The following is a 24,845-nucleotide window of genomic DNA, read 5'->3' on the forward strand; positions in this document are numbered from 1 at the left end:
ATTCTCTGGCATGTGGTACTGTATGCAGAGGCCTGTATCTAATCCTCCCCTGTGTGGTACTGTGTTCAGATGCACGTATCTAATCCTCCCCTGTGTGGTATTGTGTGAAGAGGCGCGTATCTAATCCTACGGCGTGTGGAACTGTGTGTAGACGCGCGTGTCCAATCCCCCGGCATGTGGTACTGTGTGTAGACGCGCGTATCTAATCCTCCCCCGTGTGGTACTGTGTGCAGACGCGCGTATCTAATCCTCCCCCGTGTGATACTGTGTGCTGAGACGCGTATCTAATTCTATGGCTTGTGGTACTGTGTGCAGAGGCATGTATCTAATCCTCCAAAGTGTGATACTGTGTGCACACACATATTTAATCCTCCCCCGTGTGGTACTGTGTGAAGAGGCGCGTATCTAATCCTACTGCATGTGGTACTGTGTGCAGACGCGTGTATCTAATTCTATGGCGTGTACAACTGTGTGCAGACGTGCGTATCTAATCCTCTGGAGTGTGGAACTGTGTGTAGACGTGTGTATCTAATCCTACGGCATGTGGTACTCTGTGCAGACGTGTGTATCTAATCCTATGGCGTGTACAACTGTGTGCAGACGCGCGTATCTAATCCTCTGGAGTGTGGAACTGTGTGTAGACGCGCGTATCTAATTCTACGGCATGTGGTACTGTGTGCAGACGCGTGTATCTAATCATCCCCCATGTGGTACTGTGTGTAGACACGCGTATCTAATCCTACGGCATGTGGTACTGTGTGCAGACGCGTGTATCTAATCCTATGGCGTGTACAACTGTGTGAAGACACGTGTATCTAATCCTCCCCTGTGTGGTATTGTGTGAAGAGGTGCGTATCTAATCCTACAGTGTGTGGAACTGTGTGTAGAAGCATGTATCCAATCCCCCGGCATGTGGTACTGTGTGCAGACATGCGTATATAATCCTATGGCATGTGGTACTGTGTGTAGACGCGCGTATCTAATCCTCCCCCATGTGGTACTGTGTGCTGAGACGCATATCTAATTCTCTGGCTTATGGTACTGTGTGCAGAGGCATGTATCTAATCCTCCAAAGTGTGGTACTGTGTGCACACACACATATCTAATCCTCCCCTGTGTGGTATTGTGTGAAGAGGCGCGTATCTAATCCTTCGGCGTGTGGAACTGTGTGTAGACGCGCGTATCTAATCCTACTGCATGTGGTACTGTGTGAAGACACGTGTATCTAATCCTATGGCGTGTACAACTGTGTGAAGACACGTGTATCTAATCCTCCCCTGTGTGGTATTGTGTGAAGAGGTGCGTATCTAATCCTACAGTGTGTGGAACTGTGTGTAGACGCATGTATCCAATCCCCCAGCATGTGGTACTGTGTGCAGACGCGCATATATAATCCTATCGCATGTGGTACTGTGTGAAGACGCGTGTATCTAATCCTATGGCGTGTACAAATGTGTGCAGACGCACGTATCTAATCTTCTGGAGTGTGGAACTGTGTGTAGACGCCTGTATCAAATCCTTCAGTGTGTGGAACTGTGTGCAGAAGCGCATATTTAATTCTCTGGTTTGTGGGACTGTGTGCAGACCCGTGTATCTAATCCTCTGGTGTGTGATACTGTGTGCTGATCTGTGTATCTAATCCTCTGATGCGTGTATCTCAGTTTGGATATCAGTGTTGTATTGTGCATGTGGACTGACCGTGTGTATTGCAGTTGGAATATGAGTGAAAGTCTTGCAGGTTTGTATTGGCTAAGGGGGGGGGGGGGGGCACTGTGTTTGAAATGCTGTATCTCAGCAACGGTACGTCCGAGCGAGTTGGAGTCTCGTCTTAAACCTTCCCGGGTATCTGAAGTATCTCTGTACCAAATTTGGTGAAGATCGGTCCAGTCGTTTGGTTCGCATTAGAGCACAGACAGACAAACAGTCAGACAGACAGACAGACAGACAGACAAACAGACAGACAGAAATTCATTTTTATAATATAGGGAGATAAGGACTATGTAATAAATAATATATAAGGACTATGTAATGTAATATATAATATATAAGGACTATGTCATATATAATATATAAGGACTATGTAATATATAATATAAAGACTATGTAATATATAATATATAAGTACTATGTAATATATAATATATAAGTACTATGTAATATATAATATATAAGGACTATGTAATATATAATATAAGGACTATGTAATATATATATAAGTACTATGTAATATATAATATATAAAGACTATGTAATATATAATATATAAGGACTATGTAATATATAAGGACTATGTAATATAGAATATATAAGGACTATGTAATATAGAATATATAAGGACTATGTAATATATAATATAAGGACTATGTAATATATATAAGTACTATGTAATATATAATATATAAGGACTATGTAATATAATATATAAGGACTATGTAATATATAAGGACTATGTAATATATAATATATAAGGACTATGTAAAATATATAAGGACTATGTCATATATAATATATAAGGACTATGTAATATATAATATAAGGACTATGTAATATAGAATATATAAGTACTATGTAATATAGAATATATAAGGACTATGTAATATAGAATATATAAGGACTATGTAATATACAGTCCTATGAAAAAGTTTTTGCACCCCTATTAATCTTAATCATTTTTAGTTCTAAATATTTTGGTGTTTATAACAGCCATTTCAGTTTGATATATCTAATAACTGATGGACACAGTAATATTTCAGGATTGAAATGAGGTTTATTGTACTAACAGAAAATGTGCAATATGCATTAAACCAAAATTTGACCGGTGCAAAAGTATGGGCACCTCAACAGAAAAGTGACATTAATATTTAGTAGATCCTCCTTTTGCAAAGATAACAGCCTCTAGTCGCTTCCTGTAGCTTTTAATCAGTTCCTGGATCCTGGATAAAGGTATTTTGGACAAACAATTCAAGTTCAGTTAAGTTAGATGGTCGCCGAGCATGGACAGCCCGCTTTAAATCATCCCACAGATGTTCAATGATATTCAGGTCTGGGGACTGGGATGGCCATTCCAGAACATTGTAATTGTTCCTCTGCATGAATGCCTGAGGATTTGGAGCGGTGTTTTGGATCATTGTCTTGCTGAAATATCCATCCCCGGCGTAACTTCAACTTCGTCACTGATTCTTGAACATTATTCTCAAGAATCTGCTGATACTGAGTGGAATCCATGCGACTCTCAACTTTAACAAGATTCCCGATGCCGGCATTGGCCACACAGCCCCAAAGCATGATGGAACCTCCACCAAATTTTACAGTGGGTAGCATGTGTTTTTCTTGGAATGCTGTTTCTTTTTGGACGCCATGCATAACGCCTTTTTTTATAACCAAACAACTCAATTTTTGTTTCCAAAATGAAGCTGCCTTGTCCAAATGTGCTTTTTCATACCTCAGGCAACTCTATTTGTGGCGTACGTGCAGAAACGGCTTCTTTCTCATCACTCTCCCATACAGCTTCTATTTGTGCAAAGTGCCCTGTATAGTTGACCGATGCACAGTGACACCATCTGCAGCAAGATGATGCTGCAGCTCTTTGGAGGTGGTCTGTGGATTGTCCTTGACTGTTCTCACCATTCTTCTTCTCTGCCTTTCTGATATTTTTCTTGGCCTGCCACTTCTGGGCTTAACAAGAACTGTCCCTGTGGTCTTCCATTTCCTTACTATGTTCCTCACAGTGGAAACTGACAGGTTAAATCTCTGAGACAACTTTTTGTATCCTTCCCCTGAACAACTATGTTGAACAATCTTTGTTTTCAGATCATTTGAGAGTTGTTTTGAGTAGCCCATGATGCCACTCTTCAGAGGAGATTCAAATAGGAGATCAACTTGCAATTGGCCACCTTAAATACCTTTTCTTATGATTGGATACATCTGGCTATGAAGTTCAAAGCTCACTGAGGTTACAAAACCAATTTTGTGCTTCAGTAAGTCAGTAAAAAGTAGTTAGGGGAATTCAAATCAATAAAATGATAAGGGTGCCCATACTTTTGCACCGGTCAAATTTTGGTTTAATGCATATTGCACATTTTCTGTTAGTACAATAAACCTCATTTCAATCCTGAAATATTACTGTGTCCATCAGTTATTAGATATATCAAACTGAAATGGCTGTTGCAAACACCAAAATATTTAGAACAAAAAATGATTAAGATTAATAGGGGTGCCCAAACTTTTTCATAGGACTGTATAATATATAAGGACTATGTCATATATAATATATAAGGACTATGTCATATATAATATATAAGGACTATGTAATATATAATATAAGGACTATGTAATATATAATATATAAGGACTATGTAATATATAATATACTAGAGGGAGGACCCGGCTTCGCACGGGTATATTACATGTTATGTTTGTGTAGTGGCCTCATAAGAATTGTCCAGTTTTGCACTGGTGTGTTTTGTATATTGTTTCTGTGTATGTCCATAAGCGTCATGTGATTATGTGTATCTCATTTTGGATATCAGTGAAAAACCTGTGATCAGTTGTTATGGATACCTGGAGTAAAGCTGTATCTAATCCTTCCCCATGCAGTACTGTGTTTAGACGCAAGTATCTAATCCTTGTTGGTGTGGTACTGTGTACAGATGTGTGTATCTAATCCTCCGGTAAATGAAACTGTGTGCAGACGTGCATATCTAATCTTACAGCATGTGGTACTATGTGCAGACGCGTGTATCTAATCCCTGGCGTGAGGTACTGTGTGCAGATGCGCGTATCTAATCCTCCCCGTGTGGTACTGTGTGCTGAGATGCGTATCTAATTATCTGGCATGTGGTACTGTGTGCAGATGCATGTATCTAATCCTCCAAAGTGTGGTACTGTATTCAGATGCATGTATCTAATCCTCCCCTGTGTGGTATTGTGTGAAGAGGCACGTATCTAATCCTTTGGCGTGTGGAACTGTGTGTAGACGCGCGTATCTAATCCTACAGCATGTCGTACTGTGTGCAGATGTGTGTATCTAATCTTATGGTGTGTATAACTGTGTGCAGACGTGTGTATCTAATCCTCTGGAGTGTGGAACTGTATGTAGATGCGTGTATCTAATCCTACGGCATGTGGTACTCTGTGCAGACGTGTGTATCTAATCCTATGGTGTGTACAACTGTGTGAAGACACGTGTATCTAATCCTCCCCTGTGTGGTATTGTGTGAAGAGGTGCGTATCTAATCCTATGGCATGTGGTACTGTGTGTAGACGTGCGTATCCAATCCCCCGGCATGTGGTACTGTGTGTAGACGCACGTATCTAATCCTCCCCCGTGTGATACTGTGTGCGGAAATGCGTATCTAATTCTCTGGCTTGTGGTACTGTGTCCAGAGGCATGTATCTAATCCTCCAAAGTGTGGTACTGTGTGCAGATACACGTATCTAATCCTTCCTTGTGTGGTATTGTGTGAAGAGGCGCGTATCTAATCCTTCGGCGTGTGGAACTATGTGTAGACGGGCGTATCTAATCCTATGGCATGTGGTACTGTGTGTAGACGCGCGTATCTAAACCTCCCCCGTGTGATACTGTGTGCTGAGACGCGTATCTAATTCTATGGCTTGTGGTACTGTGTGCAGAGGCATGCATCTAATCCTCCAAACTGTGGTACTGTGTTCACACACACGTATCTAATCCTTCCCTGTGTGGTATTGTGTGAAGAGGCGCATATCTAATCCTTCCGCTTGTGGAACTATGTGTAGACGCGCGTATCTAATCCTACTGCATGTGGTACTGTGTGCAGACGCGTGTATCTAATCCTATGGCGTGTACAACTGTGTGCAGACGCGCGTATCTAATCCTCTGGAGTGTGGAACTGTATGTAGACGCGTGTATCTAATCCTATGGCATGTGGTACTCTGTGCAGACGTGTGTATCTAATCCTATGGTGTATACAAATGTGTGCAGATGCGCGTATCTAATCCTCTGGAGTGTGGAACTGTGTGTAGATGCGCGTATCTAATCCTACGGCAAGTGGTACTGTGTGCAGACACGCGTATCTAATGCTACGACATGTGGTACTGTGTGTAGACGCGCGTATCTAATCCTACGGCATGTGTTACTGTGTGCAGACGCGTGTATCTAATCCTATGGCGTGTACAACTGTGTGAAGACACGTGTATCTAATCCTCCCTTGTGTGGTATTGTGTGAAGAGACGCGTATCTAATCCTTCGGCGTGTGAAACTATGTGTAGACGCGCGTATCTAATCCTACTGCATGTGGTACTGTGTGCAGACGCGTGTATCTAATCCTATGGTGTGTACAACTGTGTGCAGATGCGCGTATCTAATCCTCTGGAGTGTGGAACTGTATGTAGACGCCTGTATCTAATTCTTCGGCATGTGGAACTGTGTGCAGATGCATGTATCAAATCCTTCAGTGTGTGGAACTGTGTGCAGAAGTGCGTATTTAATCCTCTGGTTTGTGGGACTGTGTGCAGACCCGTGTATCTAATCCTCTGGTGTGTGATACTGTGTGCTGATCTGTGTATCTAATCCTCTGATGCGTGTATCTCAGTTTGGATATCAGTGTTGTATTGTGCATGTGGACTGACCGTGTGTATTGCAGTTGGAATATGAGTGAAAGTCTTGCAGGTTTGTATTGGCTAAGGGGGGGGGGGGGCACTGTGTTTGAAATGCTGTATCTCAGCAACGGTACGTCTGAGCGAGTTGGAGTCTCGTCTTAAACCTTCCTGGATACCTGAAGTGTCTCTGTACCAAATTTGGTGAAGATCGGTCCAGTCGTTTGGTTCGCATTAGAGCACAGACAGACAGACAGACAGACAGACAGAAATTCATTTTTATAATATAGGGAGATAAGGACTATGTAATATATAATATATAAGGACTATGTAATATATAATATATAAGGACTATGTAATATATAATATATAAGGACTATGAAATATATAATATATAAGGACTATGTAATATATAATATATAAGGACTATGTAATATATAATATATAAGGACTATGTAATATATAATATATAAGGACTATGAAATATATAATAAATAAGGACTATGTAATATATAATATATAAGGACTATGTAATATATAATATATAAGGACTATGTAATATATAATATATAAGGACTATGTAATATAGAATATATAAGTACTATGTAATATAGAATATATAAGGACTATGTAATATAGAATATATAAGGACTATGTAATATATAAGGACTATGTAATATATAATATATAAGGACTATGTAATATATAATATATAAGGACTATGTAATACAGAATATATAAGGACTATGTAATATAGAATATATAAGGACTATGTAATACAGAATATATAAGGACTATGTAATATATAATATATAAGGACTATGTAATACAGAATATATAAGGACTATGTAATATAGAATATATAAGGACTATGTAATATAGAATATATAAGGACTATGTAATATAGAATATATAAGGACTTTGCATTTTTGCAGTTAATAAAATGTTAGTTACGGCTGCCATGAAAATGATTCATAAAATGATTCATGAGATTGAACAGAAGGAATGCTGAGTACAACCTACAACCATAAAACCATGGGCTTCCTTATGAAACGTGATTTCTTTTCCATAATATAAAGTAATGATGGTGTTTATTTTTACCATAGACTTTATAGAGTGTGACTGTCACCTACTAACAGACTTGGTGTTAGGCATCATGTTGGCCTATTCAGAATTCATTATTCATTATTAGAGATGAGCGAACAGTGTTCTATCGAACACATGTTCGATCGGATATCAGGGTGTTCGCCATGTTCGAATCGAATCGAACACCACGTGGTAAAGTGCGCCAAAATTCGATTCCCCTCCCACCTTCCCTGGCGCCTTTTTTGCACCAATAACAGCGCAGGGGAGGTGGGACAGGAACTACGACACTGGGGGCATTGAAAAAAATTGGAAAAAGTCATTGGCTGCCGAAATCAGGTGACCTCCATTTTAGACGAATAGTGGATTTCAAATCCGGGTCATATGAGAATGTGAACTTTGTGACTATGAGACAGGGATAGCTGTACAGGCAGGGATAGCTAGGGATAACCTTTATTTAGGGGGGAATGTTATTAAAAATAACTTTTTGGGGCTCTATCGGGTGTGTAATTGTGATTTTTGTGAGATAAACTTTTTCCCATAGGGATGCATTGGCCAGCGCTGATTGGCCGAATTCCGTACTCTGGCCAATCAGTGCTGGCCAATGCATTCTATTAGCTTGATGAAGCAGAGTGTGCACAAGGGTTCAAGCGCACCCTCGGCTCTGATGTAGCAGAGCCGAGGCTGCACAAGGGTTCAAGCGCACCCTCGGCTCTGATGTAGGAGAGCCGAGGGTGCACTTGAACCCTTGTGCACCCTCAGCTCTGCTACATCAGAGCCGAGGGTGCGCTTGAACCCTTGTGCACACTCTGCTTCATCAAGCTAATAGAATGCATTGGCCAGCGCTGATTGGCCAATGTATTCTATTAGCCTGATGAAGTAGAGCTGAATGTGTGTGCTAAGCACACACATTCAGCTCTACTTCATCGGGCTAATAGAATGCATTGGCCAGCGCTGATTGGCCAGAGTACGGAACTCGACCAATCAGCGCTGGCTCTGCTGGAGGAGGCGGAGTCTAAGATCGCTCCACACCAGTCTCCATTCAGGTCCGACCTTAGACTCCGCCTCCTCCGGCAGAGCCAGCGCTGATTGGCCGAATTCCGTACTCTGGCCAATCAGCACTGGCTAATGCATTGTATTGGCTTGATGAAGCAGTGCTGAATGTGTGTGCTTAGCACACACATTCAGCTCTACTTCATCGGGCTAATAGAATGCATTGGCCAATCAGCGCTGGCCAATGCATTCTATTAGCGTGAACTGAGTTTGCACAGGGGTTCTAGTGCACCCTCGGCTCTGCTACATCAGATTGCTACATCTGATGTAGCAGTGCCGAGTGTGCATCAGATGTGTAGTTGAGCAAAACTGACTCAGCACTGCTAAGTCTGCATTCGCATAGGAATGCATTGGCCAGCCTTCGGCCAATCAGCGCTGGCTCTGCCGGAGGAGGCGGAGTCTAAGGTCGGACCTGAATGGAGACTGGTGTGGAGCGATCTTAGACTCCGCCTCCTCCAGCAGAGCCAGCGCTGATTGGCCGAATTCCGTACTCTGGCCAATCAGCGCTGGCCAATGCATTGTATTGGCTTGATGAAGCAGTGCTGAATGTGTGTGCTTAGCACACACATTCAGCTCTACTTCATCGGGCTAATAGAATGCATTGGCCAGCGCTGATTGGCCGAATTCCGTACTCTGGCCAATCAGCATTGGCTAATGCATTGTATTGGCGTGATGAAGCAGTGCTGAATGAGTGTGCTTAGCACACACATTCAGCTCTACTTCATCGGGCTAATAGAATGCATTGGCCAATCAGCGCTGGCCAATGCATTCTATTAGCGTGAACTGAGTTTGCACAGGGGTTCTAGTGCACCCTCGGCTCTGCTACATCAGATTGCTACATCTGATGTAGCAGTGCCGAGTGTGCATCAGATGTGTAGTTGAGCAAAACTGACTCAGCACTGCTAAGTCTGCATTCGCATAGGAATGCATTGGCCAGCCTTCGGCCAATCAGCGCTGGCTCTGCCGGAGGAGGCGGAGTCTAAGGTCGGACCTGAATGGAGACTGGTGTGGAGCTATCTTAGACTCCGCCTCCTCCAGCAGAGCCAGCGCTGATTGGTCGAGTTCCGTACTCTGGCCAATCAGCACTGGCCAATGCATTTCTATGGGGAAAAGTTAGCTTGCGAAAATCGCAAACTGACAGGGATTTCCATGAAATAAAGTGACTTTTATGCCCCCAGACATGCTTCCGCTGCTGTCCCAGTGTCATTCCAGGGTGTTGGTATCATTTCCTGGGGTGTCATAGTGGACTTGGTGACCCTCCAGACACGAATTTGGGTTTCCCCCTTAACGAGTTTATGTTCCCCATAGACTATAATGGGGTTCGAAACCCATTCGAACACTCGAACAGTGAGCGGCTGTTCGAATCGAATTTCGAACCTCGAACATTTTAGTGTTCGCTCATCTCTATTCATTATGTATCGGAGGCATCACTGAAGTATATAGAGCCAGATTCCGACAACGTTTCACTAGGATTAGAATCCCCCCCCCCTTTATATTGACTTTTTAAAGGGGTTATCCCATGATTCAGTCTCCTACCAAGAATCCTAAAATGCTGTTAATAGGGTTTTAAAGTATTTTTTGCAGTGTTTCTAGCATAAAATAATCATTTGCTTTCATTTGTCTTCCTTGTGCTTCTACTAATCCACCGGGGAGGGGTTTGGACAGAATCAGTCTCCTTCTCACTCTGGCAGCTGACAATATAGTCTCTTCTTACTTTCCAGTCATAACAGGAAGCCTACTTTACTGCCAAGCAGCTGTAGAGACTTTGGTGCTTCCGAGTCAACCTGAAAGCTATTGGTGAATGTTGTTATAGACTTTAAGGACCAGGTGGAGCCGTGATATTTAAGTAAATGTCACAAATCTTCAAACCAATACTTTATTTACAAATGTTGCTGTTTTCTTGCTGGAAAAAAAACTTTCTAAAGCCCATAGGTGTCTCCCTTCTAGCTAATTTGCTGTTCATTCCCTGTTACTAGGGAAGTTCCATCCATAGATAACTTCAGTCTTAAGATGGGTTCAAAGAAAATGGAGGGGGGGGGGTTTGTTCTCATTTCACATAGTTAATAGAAAGGGAAGGTGCTGTTTTCTTCTCACAGCCTCAACACATCTACACACAACTTTCCCTGTACACAGCATTCAGTGAGAGAATTCTTCAGCTTGTACAATGTAAGGAGAGTTTACTATGCAGTTGTATATACAGTATTTATGGCTTGCTGTTAATATGATCACTGATATGAGGTCATAGACAATAAACACTTTCCTGACTGTGCTCAGTTTTCCTATTTCAGAGTCAGCTGCATCAACTTGGAGATGAAATCCAATGTCCCTATATCTCCTAGAGCAGGGGTGCCCAATACGTCGATCACGATCTACCGGTCGATCATGAAGGACGTATGGGTCGATCGCGGGATGCAACCAGGGATCCCCGGTGTTTGCACGCCCTGCTTGCAAGTGTCCGGAGATGACTCTCAGCTTGCGCTGTGACCAAGCACTCCGGACACTTGCAGGCTGGGCAGCAGCTCCGGGGGATGACGCGCTCCCCGCTCTTAGGGAAGAAGGGAGCCGGGGTGCTGCTTGTTCACAGCACAGGCTGAGAGTCATCTACGGACACTGGCAGGCGGGACTGCCGCAGCCCCAGCCTGCCAGTGTCCAGAGATAACTCTCAGCCTGCGCTGTGAACAAGCAAACATCGGGGATCCCTGAACGCTGCTGTCTCCTGCTCTCACGCTCTGCCCGACCCCACCCGTATGCCCTGCCCCGGCCCCGCCCACAGGCCCGCCCACAAGAAGTGGGTAGTAGATCCCATGGTCAGTTATAAAGTAGCTCACATGCACCCCTGTCCTAGAGTATATTGCATTCTCTTAAGGCTTTTCTCAATTGGTTTGCTATTCTACAGTCACTCCTGGCAGAATTACATGGAAAGAAATCATTAGTCGGATTAATGGATAGGGGAGGAGGTAAGAAGGCTCCTTGTTGTACACACTCAAAGACTAAGGGAGAAAAGTAAAATGTGCTGCAGTCATAATGGGCTATTAACAGCAGAAAAACTGATCGGACACCATGTATGAAGGCTTATACAACCATAGAACAGACTGCTCAGCAGATATTTTACCTATATATTACAACTTTTCATGGAATTCTGGTGGGGTTTTCTGTAAGGCATTTGCTATGGTTAAATAACAGGACAATTTTAGCTGTTTCAGGTACAGTCACCATACAGGGTGTCTTAGAGGTTTATGATTTGGTAGTACAGATACATTGTATTTTTCTTGCTTGTTATATAGTTAGCTATCAGAGCAGTATGTCTAGGAATGGGCGTCCACCTATGAACCTTATATCACAGAATGATCACAAATGTTGATTGGCAGATAGAAGGAAGGGGCCCATCTTGATAAGAGGAAACATCCAGAAAGTCCTCGGGCTGGGCCTGCATTGACCTGCAAAAATTCTACTGGAGGACATGGACTGGTTATCAAATAACGCTGTGATTTTGCCTCAAGACCACTGTTTGTCTGAAGAAAGAAACATTTGTTTTACTGGAAGCGAGATATAATATTAATGTCAATGTCCTTCTAAGAATATATTTGTACATAGGAGAAGAAGTAAGGCAACTCAGGATCTCCATCTTGCACGCCAGTGAGGCAGAGTGATCATGGCTGGAATTTGAGAGTGTACTATCAAAGGGAATTGTGGCCAAAGGATTGTCAAGCCAACGGGCTTGTTGCTCCACCAATCACAGTGCAGCTTTTATGTCTAGTAGAGCTCTTGGAAAATAAAAGCTGCCTTCTGATTGGTTGATGTCACCACCGACGTCAATCTTCTCGTCAATTCATCGGAAACATCTACAAGAGCATTATTTTCTAAACCGCATGTTTTAGAATTTTAGGCTACTTTCTGAGTCTGACGGTATGGGTCACGTTCAGCCTGGGACACTAGTGAGATTTTGGGTTGACTCCCATAAAACGACCAAGTTGCAGGGCGGTGTTGCATTATGGAAGAGTGGCACAACTGCAACTTCTAGTCCTAAAAAAAATTGAGCTAAGTGTATAAAGACTAATCCAAATGTAAGTTGAAGGTGTTGCATATACACCATACAGCATTTACACCATGTGGGGCCCCGGCCAGAAAGGGCTTATATCTTTGGAATGGCTGAACTGATTTGGTTAATAAAACACGGTAACACTCAGAGTGTCAGCGCCTCTCAGATGTACATTATTGGGCCCTTCTTTAGTAAATGAAGCAGATCTCACTCCGGAGCACACGAGATCTAGGCTGGTAGAGGAAACCCTTAGATAACACATCCTTGGAGTTTCTCCATTGCATTTTGAGCATCTGCATTATGCAATAGGCCAATAGGATCCAGAAGTCAGTAACAGCTGGAGTGCTGATGGCCGCCCATCCCTATTCCTGCTTCTGTGTAATGTCTTGGCAGTGTAAGCCTCGTGTGCTCTCAGCTCCCCTGGTACATGGCTGGTTCAGGCTTGCCATGTTCCTGTAGGTTTTTACCCTAATTAAAACAAAAAAACAAAGGCTGAGAAGAATGGGATTAGTTAATGAATGGGGTATTTTATCACATTGCAACACCCAAGGCAGATCCAGTGAGATTGCATTCCTTCACGGGAGATGTAAGAAAAGTGATTTACCATAACAGAAATCTTGGAGTAACAATTAACCCTTTACATTACAGGTACATGAAGGATGGAAACAACACTTGGTGTAAGTGAGCCCAAGAATAATGTGTACATACAGTATATATGTGTGTGTAATGTGGGCATGTAATGGATGAGCTAGGCATGGGGTATTAAAGGGGTTGTCCACTTTTTGTTTACTTCTTTCCAGAATAGAAAGTTCTGCAGTTTGGTATTTTACATACAGTCCTATGAAAAAGTTTTTGCACCCCTATTAATCTTAATCATTTTTAGTTCTAAATATTTTGGTGTTTGCAGCAGCCATTTCAGTCTGATCTATCTAATAACTGATGGACACAGTAATATTTCAGGATTGAAATGAGGTTTATTGTACTAACAGAAATTGTGCAATATGCATTAAACCAAAATCTGACCGGTGCAAAAGTATGGGCACCTCAACAGAAAAGTGACATTAATATTTAGTAGATCCTCCTTTTGCCTCTAGTCGCTTCCTGTAGCTTTTAATCAGTTCCTGGATCCTGGATGAAGGGATTTTGGACCATTCCTCTTTACAAAACAATTCAAGTTCAGTTAAGTTTGATGGTCGCCGAGCATGGACAGCCCGCTCTCAAATGATCTGAAAACAAAGATTGTTCAATATAGTTGTTCAGGGGAAGGATACAAAAAGTTGTCTCAGAGATTTAACCTGTCAGTTTCCACTGAGGAACATAGTAAGGAAATGGAAGACCACAGGGACAGTTCTTGTTAAGCCCAGAAGTGGCAGGCCAAGAAAAATATCAGAAAGGCAGAGAAGAAGAATGGTGAGAAGAGTCAAGGACAATCCACAGACCACCTCCAAAGAGCTGCAGCATCATCTTGCTGCAGATGGTGTTACTGTGCACCGGTCAACAATACAGCGCACTTTGCACAAGGAGAAGCTGTATGGGAGAGTGATGAGAAAGAAGCCGTTTCTGCAAGCACGCCACAAACATAGTCGCCTGAGGTATGCAAAAGCACATTTGGACAAGCCAGCTTCATTTTGGAAGAAGGTCCCATGGACTGATGAAACAAAGATTGAGTTGTTTGGTCATACAAAAAGGCATTATGCATGGCGTCCAAAAAAAACAGCATTGCAAGAAAAACACTTGCTACCCACTGTAAAATTTGGTGGAGGTTCCATCATGCTTTGGGGCTGTGTGGCCAATGCTGGCACCGGGAATCTTGTTAAAGTTGAGGGTCGCATGGATTCCACTCAGTATCAGCAGATTCTTGAGAATAATGTTCAAGAATCAGTGACGAAGTTGAAGTTACGCTGGGGATGGATATTTCAGCAAGACAATGATCCAAAACACCGCTCCAAATCAACTCAGGCATTCATGCAGAGGAACAATTACAATGTTCTGGAATGGCCATCCCAGTCCCCAGACCTGAATATCATTGAACATCTGTGGGATGATTGGAAGCGGGCTGTCCATGCTCGGCGACCATCAAACTGAACTGAACTTGAATTGTATTGTAAAGAGGAATGGTCCAAAATACCTTCATCCAGGATCCAGGAACTGATGAAAAGCTACAAGAAGCGACTAGAGGCAAAAGGAGGATCTACTAAATATTAATGTCACTTTTCTGTTGAGGTGCCCAGACTTTTGCACCGGTCAAATTTTGGTTTAATGCATATTGCGCATTTTCTGTTAGTACAATAAACCTCATTTCAATCCTGAAATATTACTGTGTCCATCAGTTATTAGATATATCAAACTGAAATGGCTGCTGCAAACACCAAAATATTTAGAACTAAAAATGATTAAGATTAATAGGGGGGCACAAACTTTTTCATAGGACTGTATATATACCTACAGATATCACTATATACTTATAGTACGGCACTATTTAATGCCTACTCCTACCGTATACATAATCTATTATATCACTATATACTTATAGTACGGCACTATTTAATGCCTACTCATACCGTATACATAGTTTAGGTAATTTCTGGGCTCGTGGTCAGTCACTGTGAATTTTTTTTAACAAAACCCTCAAAAGTGCCTTCTGACTCATACTGGTTGCTGTGTTTGGTGTTGATCTGTTTCCAAAAGTCTGCAGAGGAGACTCGTGTCTACGTATACTGCTGGAACTTAAAAGAAAGTGCGACTAAACAAATCCTAGGTGTCCTTCTTTGGGCAATTGTTGGGAGGTATGCTGCATGCTCTCGCGCAAAAAGGTCAGCGAAGATCCTTTTTTCATCACATACCTTTCCACTTTGCGAATAATTTCTTGAAATGACTTTCCCTAGAGACATAAGTGATGTATTCTGTATGTAATATGGAGATGTATATATAGTGGCGTTTATAGGGCCGACGTGTTTGAGCTTGTTACCGGTGTACTCTGGGAGAAGACACTGTAAATAGTGGTGCGCGCTGTCAGCGGCTCCTCATATTAACACCTTACAAGATTACAAGATCCTCCAACATTGGTTAAAGCAAAAACATTTCTATCTACTGACAACAGGGCCGCTCAAATATGGTGGTGGCTCTGCTAATGGCTAAGGCAATATTATGACAGGAGAGGTGAGTAATGGTGCAGGGCGATGACAGTGACTTATTTTTAGTGATCTTCATCAAAGCCCTTTTTCAGCCTATTTTGGGAAGAGGACATGTTCTTAGTCTGAACTTGGCCCTATTAACAGGTTCCTACAACATGTCTGACCTGCAGCCCTTCTGAAGCTAAATATTGTTTTCTACTGACACTGTTTAAGGAAAGGAATTACATTGTGTGAATGGTGGCCGGACCATTAACATAACTCTACACAAATTTTTTCTTCATAACCAGCAGAACCTCCTAAAGTATCCAGCAAATATGTTCTGCAAGGTGTAAGGCTACATCCATGTTTCACGGCCATCTTGCACCCCATTCATTGCAGCCATCGAGCACGGTCTGTAAAATAGGATCTGTCCTGAGTTTTGCTCACAGCCCCATAGACAGGACCGTGACTTTACACAGTTGTGTGTATGGGGCCATAGAAACAAATGTTTCAGTGTGCTAGCCTTGTGCACGAGGTCTTAGGCTGAGGCCTTAGGGTACGTTCACACAGGGTTTTTTGGTCAGGGTTTTGAGGCTGTATCCGGCTCCCAGAAAAAAGAAGCAACATGCTCATTCTTTCAGGTGGATTCACCTCACGATTTGGCCTGAAGACACTCCCTCTTCCCGACTACGCCCATTCATTTGGGCCTAATCCGGAGTGGAGTGCATGACTAGTTGCTGGTACACTGCACTGGCATCCAGTCGCAGCTACCCATATGTTGGTGGAGGCCGCCTCAGGTTCCGGTCCAAAAAACTGGTAGCCACGACTGAATGCCAATGTACTGCACTGGCATTCAGTCACACACTCCACTCCGGATTAGGCCTAATGAATGGGCGTAGTCAGGAGGGAATGTCTTCAAGCCAAATCGTGAGGCGACTCGGCCTGAAGAATGAGCATGTCGCTTCTTTTTCCAGGAGCTGGTACCAACCGGTTCCTGGAAAAAACACCTGAGCGGCTCCCATTCATTGCAATGGGAGCCGTCTTTTTGGTCAGGATTGTGAGGCGGAGACGGCCTCAAAATCCTGACCAAAAAACTCCATGTGAATTACCCTTAGGGTGCATTCACACTTCGGATACGCTCAGCTCATTCTGAGCGTAAAACACGTTCAGAATGAGCGCATACAAAGCAGATCCCATTCATTTCTATGGGGAGTGCTCATATACCGGCTCCCATAGAAATGAATTGGATCTGCTTTGTACGTGCTCATTCTGAACGTGTTTTACGCTCAGAATGAGCTGAGCGTATCCGAAGTGTGAATGCACCCTTACATAGCTTTTTTTTGTTGTTGAAGATTTTGCTTCGTTTTTTTGAGCCATAGTCAAGACTGGATTGAGCAGAAAGCAGAAATATAAGTATATTTTATAAGAAAAATGAAAAGAGCCAAACCTCTGTTTTTTCACTGTTTTGCCTCTAATAAAAATTTTAATAATAAAAAAAAAAATCAAAGTAATAGACAAAATGTTGTAAATAAATAGTACATTGAGCCCGCAGATAAAGACGCCTTATGCAGCTCCGTATCCGAAAATATTAAAGTTACAAGTGCCAGAATATAGAGACTATGGTGACTTTTTTTTTTGCAAAGTTTTGTTTCTTGAGGGTACATTCACATTGAGAAAAATGGTGAGGAATTTGATGTGGGATTTCGGCTCTGTAAAAAAAGCCTACCATTGACTTCAATGGCTTCCTTTTAGAGATGAGCGAGTACTATTCGAAACTCCCCTTTTGAATAGCACGCACCCATAGGAATGAATGGATGCAGCCGGCGCGTAGCGGGTTAAGTGGCCGGCCGCCGGCAAAGTCTGCGTGCCGGCTGCTTCCATTCATTCCTGGGAAGATTTTTTTTACAGCGCTGAAATTGCACACCAAATTCCTCACCATTTTCCTCCATGTGAATGGACCCTAAGGAGTTAAAACATATTAAGACTGGTGTACAATACGCCAATCCTAATTAATCGGCTCCATTGTGTGACTTTTGATACATTTAGTGCAAATATGCTGGTGCAGATTCCAGCAAAACTAACTAAAATTCCCCACAGAATTCTTCCCGTATGAGTCTAATGCAAAAAAAAAAATGCTGTGAGAAAAAAATGCCAGTGTTTCCTATAGAAAACAAACTATATGATATGGTTGCTATCTTCAGCAAGTTTACAGATCAGGTTACTGTGAGCAGTAAATTGCTATCTGCAGCAAGTTATCTTATCTGGTTGCTATGTGCAGCACTGACACGTTCCCTTACAACAGTTTTTCGGCACAAGGCTCGCACAGTCTCTGAAGGTTTTGGTTAGTTTGTAGATGTGAGCAGTCTCTGTCAGTCCCTGGGCCCGGTCTGGAGATGTCTCTCCTCTGACATGTCAGATTCCTTTATAAGCTGCAGGCGAAAGGTTCCAGCTTATTGAGCTGCTTTGTTAGTTTTCACTCCAGATGACAAAATCTGTGACAGGTTAAGGCAGCCTTACATACATGACATGAAGAACACGCTAACCTCTTAATTTCCCTATTCCTTGCAATGTCCCCGCCATCTTGGAGAACTAAGCCCAGATCTTCCGTAGATGTCGGCTTGCTCCAATCCTTCTGTCTCTTCATGTCATCCCAGACAGACTGGATGGTGCTGAGATTTGGGCTATATCTGTGGGGGCCATATCATCACTTCTAGGACCCCTCCTCCACAGGGCAAAGGTCACACCAAATGGGATTTAGATGTCTCTCTTTTTATTGTTCAGTCACTTAATTTAGTTGCAGCACACCAGCCTCAAACCCTTGCACGGTATGTAGATATTCAGGTCCACCCCAAACCTGTATAATCTATAACATAGATTATAGGATTCTGGACCCAAACCGAAATTTTAAAAATGGCCTCCTTCGTGCCTTGTACTATTTCTTATATTGATGTCTCTATACGTTGTAAAATGGAATTTCAGCTCCAAAGACATCAGGGACATCAGCTCTTCATCTTTAATAACTGAGCCCCCTCCTATGGCCGTCTTAGGGGATATTCACACTTACGTTATTACAGCCATAGGTTGCAACTAGAGATGATTGGAATACTAGATTAGAATACCTCTCTCCATAGGAAATCATGATGAGAGTGGCCGGCGGTGCTGCCCGGGGCTTAACCCCTTGCTGTACGGCCGCTGCCATGCATTCCTATGGGAGTGAGGTATTCGAAGTTTCGAATACTATTCGCTCATCTCTCGTTGCCACATTAACAGTACTAGAGTGACAAATGCAGACACAGCCCCGTCCGTTCCCATTGACTTTAATGTAAAAAAAACACGACGGACCCATTTTTCCAATAGAAAAGTAAAAAAAAAAAACCTAATGGAAGAAAGCTTCCGCCATGTGTTTTTGTTTACATGGGAGTGAATGTAGACGGACACCTGACCAGGGGGCTCCATCTGCATCTGTTGTTTATGTCCATTGCTCTCATCTTGTCATGGAGGATAGCAATGGACAATAAAGGGGTTATCCAGGAATTGGACAAATCATAGAGAAGGTCGGGAAAGGCGCAACATAAAAGAAAAAAAACTCATCTGTCCCATGTGCGCTGCCGCCGCCCGTACAGGTGCATGCTGTGTCTTCACTGGACACAGAGAAAGGCAATTTTAAGAACAAAAATTTCTACTGCCATATCATCGAAACCTGGAAATTTTGAACATTTGGCACATATGAGATGATATTCCATAGGCTAAGTGGATAAAATGGGCATACATAAAGTGAGCAGTATATATTAGGGAAAATTTACACAAGTCTTATTGTTCACTGCTTAGATGTAATCAGACGTCTTGGCTGATGGACCGATCACGTCTTGGGGATCACTTATTGCCATATGTACCTAGTAAATAGGCTTTACATTAGCTATACAGTAAAACAAACAAAATGATTGACAAGTCGATGTATATAATTGCAGAGGGATTACGTAGATGACTGATGGTCTCTGCAGTTCAGAATGTATGGAGACTATACCTACAAGAGTCCCGAGCGCTATCGAACACTGCGGCTTTTCAGACATGACACTCAGGCCAGGAAGAAATGTGTTCCAAGGTATTATCCCTGTGTTGACACCTAAAGCTGCTCTAAGCCCAGGATTTGCAGAAGATTAGCTTCACAAAGCTTTGAGTTCTTCTGAAACTGAAGTATTCATTTGATTTAGAGATCCCTGGAAGAAGAACCTCAAAAAAAATGACCATGAATCAATCATTTGTTCCCAAAGTTAGCACCCGTGTTCTGCGTCCTACGTGACTTCTGTGGAGACGTACCTACTTATCAAGACCCAAACCACTCAATGGACCATGAGGTGCCCTGTGACCCATTAATGCCCTTAGTTCCCCTTGAGTTTGTATGCATCATACCATCCACGAGTAAGAAGATCTGAGCTCACCTTTTCTTCGTGAGGGTTTCCATTTTGAGAACAAGGACTGCCATCCAATTGGATTGAGCCTCTTGGGACTGGAGGACAAGTAGTAGAATAATCGCTCCATCTTATACCACAGATTGATGGTAATAAAAACCACAACACAAGACCTCCGGCAACAGTCCCTTAAGGCAAAGGCCCCACTGGGCAGAAACGCAACGTTTTTGGGCATTGCAGAAACACAATGGAAAAAAAAAACGCTACGTTTTACAGTACCAGCATAGTGAATGCAATTTTGTCTTATCCTAGCCCCACACTATGGAAAAAAAACGTTGCAGAATTGCTGCGTTTTTGAAAAACATTCTCGTTTTTGAAAAACGCAACATGTCAATTATAGTTGCAGAAACGCTGAGTTTATCCCTCCATAGAGTTCTATGGAAAGTGTGAAAACCGCAGCAAAAACACAGCATGATAAATGTGTTGCGGAAACTCAGCAGAAACACCGCAGAAAAGCATCAAAATCCGCAGACAAAAACTCACTGTTTTGCTTGGTTGAGGATAAGGCCCCACAGGCCAGAATCTGGGTCTAAAGCGCTGCGGTAGGGTTGTGCGATCGGGATCGGAAAAGATTGGATCCTGATCGAGTAAATTTCACGATCGCGATTGGGTACCGATCCCGCCTAAAAAAGATCGGGAACGGAATTCCAATCCCGATCGCTCAACCGACTTACCTGCACAGAACCACTGCCGCTCCCCGGAGCTCCGGGCCGTTGTTCTCTCCTCTCTCTCTTCGCATGCCAGTAGTGTTACTGCTGGGAGTAGGCGGGGCTTGTTGTGGCTTAGGAGAGTGTGGGATGCACTCACGTCTCCCCACCCTGTACCCGCCCACACTCTATGCAGGTAAGTGGGGTGGACTAAGTAGCCGGTGGATTTTTTTAATCACTACACAGCGTGGAGGCTTCAAATTTTGGACGCCACGCTGTGTAGGGAACAGGATCGTTTTTAAAATCCGGTCTTTGATCATAAAAAAAATCCCATTGACTTACATTAGGATCGGAATTGGGATTGGGATCGTGCTCGAATGGAAAATGATCGGAAATCGGATTTTAAAATCGATCCTGAAATCTCAAGATCAGCTCAGCCCTACGCTGCGGGAACAACCACGGCGTGAACACATTGCGGTTCTTCCCGCAGCACTTTGAACAGAAAGTTCACGTAGTTTTCCGCTGCGGACTTTCTGTTACAATTATATCTATGGGAAGCTGCTGGCATTTCCGTAGATATAATTGACATGCTGTGATTTTTTCCACAAAGTGGGCATGAGATTCGCATGAATCCCATCCACTTTACAAGTACTGTAAAATGCAGCGATATTTCCCACGGCGTTTCCGACGCAGCCAAATCGCGGCGTTTCTAGCCCGTGGGGTCCCGGCCTAAATAGCAGAGGACCATAATTCCTTAGGATTTTCAACATAGCCTTTCAATTACCTTCATTGCACATGAGAAACTCAAGGGAAAACGCGATGAAAACTCAACAGAAAATTCATATGAATTTCCGCAGCACAAAACTGAAAAACGCAATGAAAAACGCATGAACACGCGCGCTTTTTTCTGCGACAGAAAACCAGGGTTTTCTCTGTGGTTTTTTATGCTGAAGTTTTTTTTGCTGCATTTCTGCCCAGTGGGGCCTTAGCCTAAAAAAGTTTTGGCTCTTAGTATATGGAAATGGAAAACCAAAAGATTTTTATAGTGTTTTTATTGGGTAAAAGTAGTACATTTAACCCTTTCCCGCTGCAGCCAATTTTTTTTGCTATTTTTCTTTTCCTACTTTCCTTCCAAGACCTGTATAATATTCTAATGTTTGCTTTCATATACCTGTATGAGGGTTTGTGTTTTGTGGGGCTTATATACAGTTGATCCTTGCCGGATAAAACCTTATTCAAAAATTTGCTTTATGTCACCAGATTCTGACACTCGGGCTAGTTCACATGGGGGCAATGAGGCAGATTGCAGTAGAGGTCCTTAGGAAACCCTAGTGTCATGTAGAAATTAGTGGGACATTGCCCATACAATATCAGACTGATGTCATCAAACGGTGATCTTCTCAAGTGTGGCCATGGAAGCCCCGGAGTATCCACCAATGGAGTCCATATTTTTTGTTTGCAATACACCACTTTTTCCAACCACATAGCATTCCTCAGGAGATTAGATTCTGAAGACTTTTTAACAATTATTTTATTATATTTTTTGGGAAGCAATTCTGGTATTGTGCTTTTTATAGTGTTTGCCGTGAGGTATAAACAATGTAATATTTTTATAGTTTGGATATTTTTGGGTGCGGCTATACCAATTATGATTATTATTTTTATTGTGTAGCTTTATTACATGCAAAATGGGATAGAGTATAAGGGGTAATATAAACATTTAATAGGGTTTTTATATTTTTTTAATATATATGTCAAGGACAGGGGTGCCCAATACGTCGATCGCGATCTACCAGTCAATCGTAAAGGACGTATGGGTCGATCGCGGGATGCAGCCAGGGATCCCCGATGTCTGCTTGTTCACATTGCAGGCTGAGAGTCGACTCTCAGCCTGTGCTGTGAACAAGCACTCCGGACACTAAGGGATGGAGGGAGCCGGGGTGCTGCTTGTTCACAGCGCAGTCTGAGAGTCATTTCCGGACACTGGCAGGCGGGGCTGCCGTAGCCCCAGCCTGCCAGTGTCCAGAGATAACTCTCAGCCTGCGCTGTGAACAAGCAGACACCGGGGATCCCTGGGCAGCCACAGCACGCCGCTGTCTCCTGCTCTCCCGCTCTGCCCGACCCCGCCCACATGCCCGGCCCCGCCCACAGACACGCCCCGCTCCACCCACAGGCCCACCCCGGCCCCACCCACAAGACGTGGGTAGTAAATCTTTTGCCTTGATCAGTTTATAAAGTAGCTCACATGCTGAAAAAATGTGAGCACCCCTGGTCTAGGACATACCCAGGGGCGTAACTACCGTGGTAGCAGCAGTAGCAGCTGCCACAGGGCCCGGGCCATTAGGGGGCCCGGTGACAGCCGCTACCGCTGCGGTTTTTTTCAATAGGCAGTTACGGGCCCTATTCACTTGCCGATCCTGGCTGGGCCGGGATCGGCAAGTGACACCGCGGGCCCCACAGGGGCTATCATTATACTCGGGGGTCTTTGCAGACCCCCGAGTATAATGACCGGCGGATCGGGAGAGGTAATAAACATAAAAAACTGTTACTTACCTCTCCGCGATCCTGCCAGGCCTCCGTCCTACTGCTGTCTGACGTCTCTGACGTCACATGAACCCGGCATGCTTCCCGGGTCATGTGACGTCCGACGTCATTAACGAAGGACGCGAGAGGAGGACAGTACAGCACACGAGCCGGGGAACAGGTAAGAAGCAACAGTGGGGGTTTTTTTTTATGTTTTTATTCCCGATTTAGTCTCCGATTATTATACTCTGGGGTCTGAAAAGACCCCAGAGTATAATAATTGTTTATGGGTGTCCACAGAGGGACTCTATTGGGGTTAACACTGTGTGCAGGGGACACTATAGGGGTTAACACTGTGTGTGCAGGGGACACTATAGGGGTTAACACTGTGTGTGCAGGGGACACTATAGGGGTTAACACTGTGTGCATGGGACACTATAGGGGTTAACACTGTGTGTGTAGGGGACACTATAGGGGTTAACACTGTGTGCATGGGACACTATAGGGGTTAACACTGTGTGTGTAGGGGACACTATAGGGGTTAACACTGTGTGTAGGGGACACTATAGGGGTTAACACTGTGTGTGCAGGGGACACTATAGGGGTTAACACTGTGTGTGCATGGGACACTATTGGGGTTAACACTGTGTGTGCAGAGGACACTATAGGGGTTAACACTGTGTGTGCAGGGGACACTATAGGGGTTAACACTGTGTGTGCAGGGGACACTATTGGGGTTAACACTGTGTGTGCAGGGGACACTATTGGGGTTAATACTGTGTGTGCAGGGGACACTATTGGGGTTAATACTGTGTGCAGGGGCAAGTAAGTAAGGGACATAATAGAGTGCGGAGGAGGGGGTCAGTCGAGGTCTTCGGCATCAGTTGGGATGGGGGGGGCCCCATGTCAAAAGTTCGCCACGGGGCCCCGCCATTCCTAGTTACGCCACTGGACATACCATTGGTTGATCACTTAAACACTTCTACCTTCACCAACTAATTTTGGCTCCTACATCTGCTCCATATACCCGCTTCAGCCTTATGATCTATAGTTACTGTATGTCAAATGTTGTAAGAGGGGTAAGAGGGTAGAAGAACAATGGAATTGGTGTTTATTTTTTTCTGTCCAAAAAGTTAAAGGGGCTGTCCAGGGACTAAATCTTACTTATTTCTGGCCTGGGCTTTGTTGATGCTACACGTTGGGTTTCTGGACTTGTTCTGAACCAGGGTCACGTGATCTGATCTGACCACTATTCTATTTGATGCGGGCTCAAGGGATCGGTTGATGTTCGAGTGGTCAGACCACCTACCACCAAATGTCTACCCTTTGGCCATTTTCATGTCTT

At 43.4% G+C, this 24,845-nt stretch overlaps 1 protein-coding gene across 1 annotated transcript in view; it reads left to right on the forward strand.

The window, feature by feature from the left end:
- INTS11 (integrator complex subunit 11) overlaps positions 1 to 23,334 on the forward strand; it is a 527,013-nt gene extending 503,679 nt beyond the window's left edge. The window contains exon 19 of the mRNA XM_075279599.1: positions 23,322 to 23,334. The gene's annotated coding sequence lies outside the window, so the exon portion shown is untranslated. The remainder of the gene's footprint in view (positions 1 to 23,321) is intronic.
- Positions 23,335 to 24,845: the final 1,511 nt, after the last annotated feature.

The sequence above is a fragment of the Leptodactylus fuscus genome, chromosome 6 (assembly GCF_031893055.1).
Source record: "Leptodactylus fuscus isolate aLepFus1 chromosome 6, aLepFus1.hap2, whole genome shotgun sequence".
Classification (NCBI taxonomy): Eukaryota; Metazoa; Chordata; class Amphibia; order Anura; family Leptodactylidae; genus Leptodactylus; species Leptodactylus fuscus.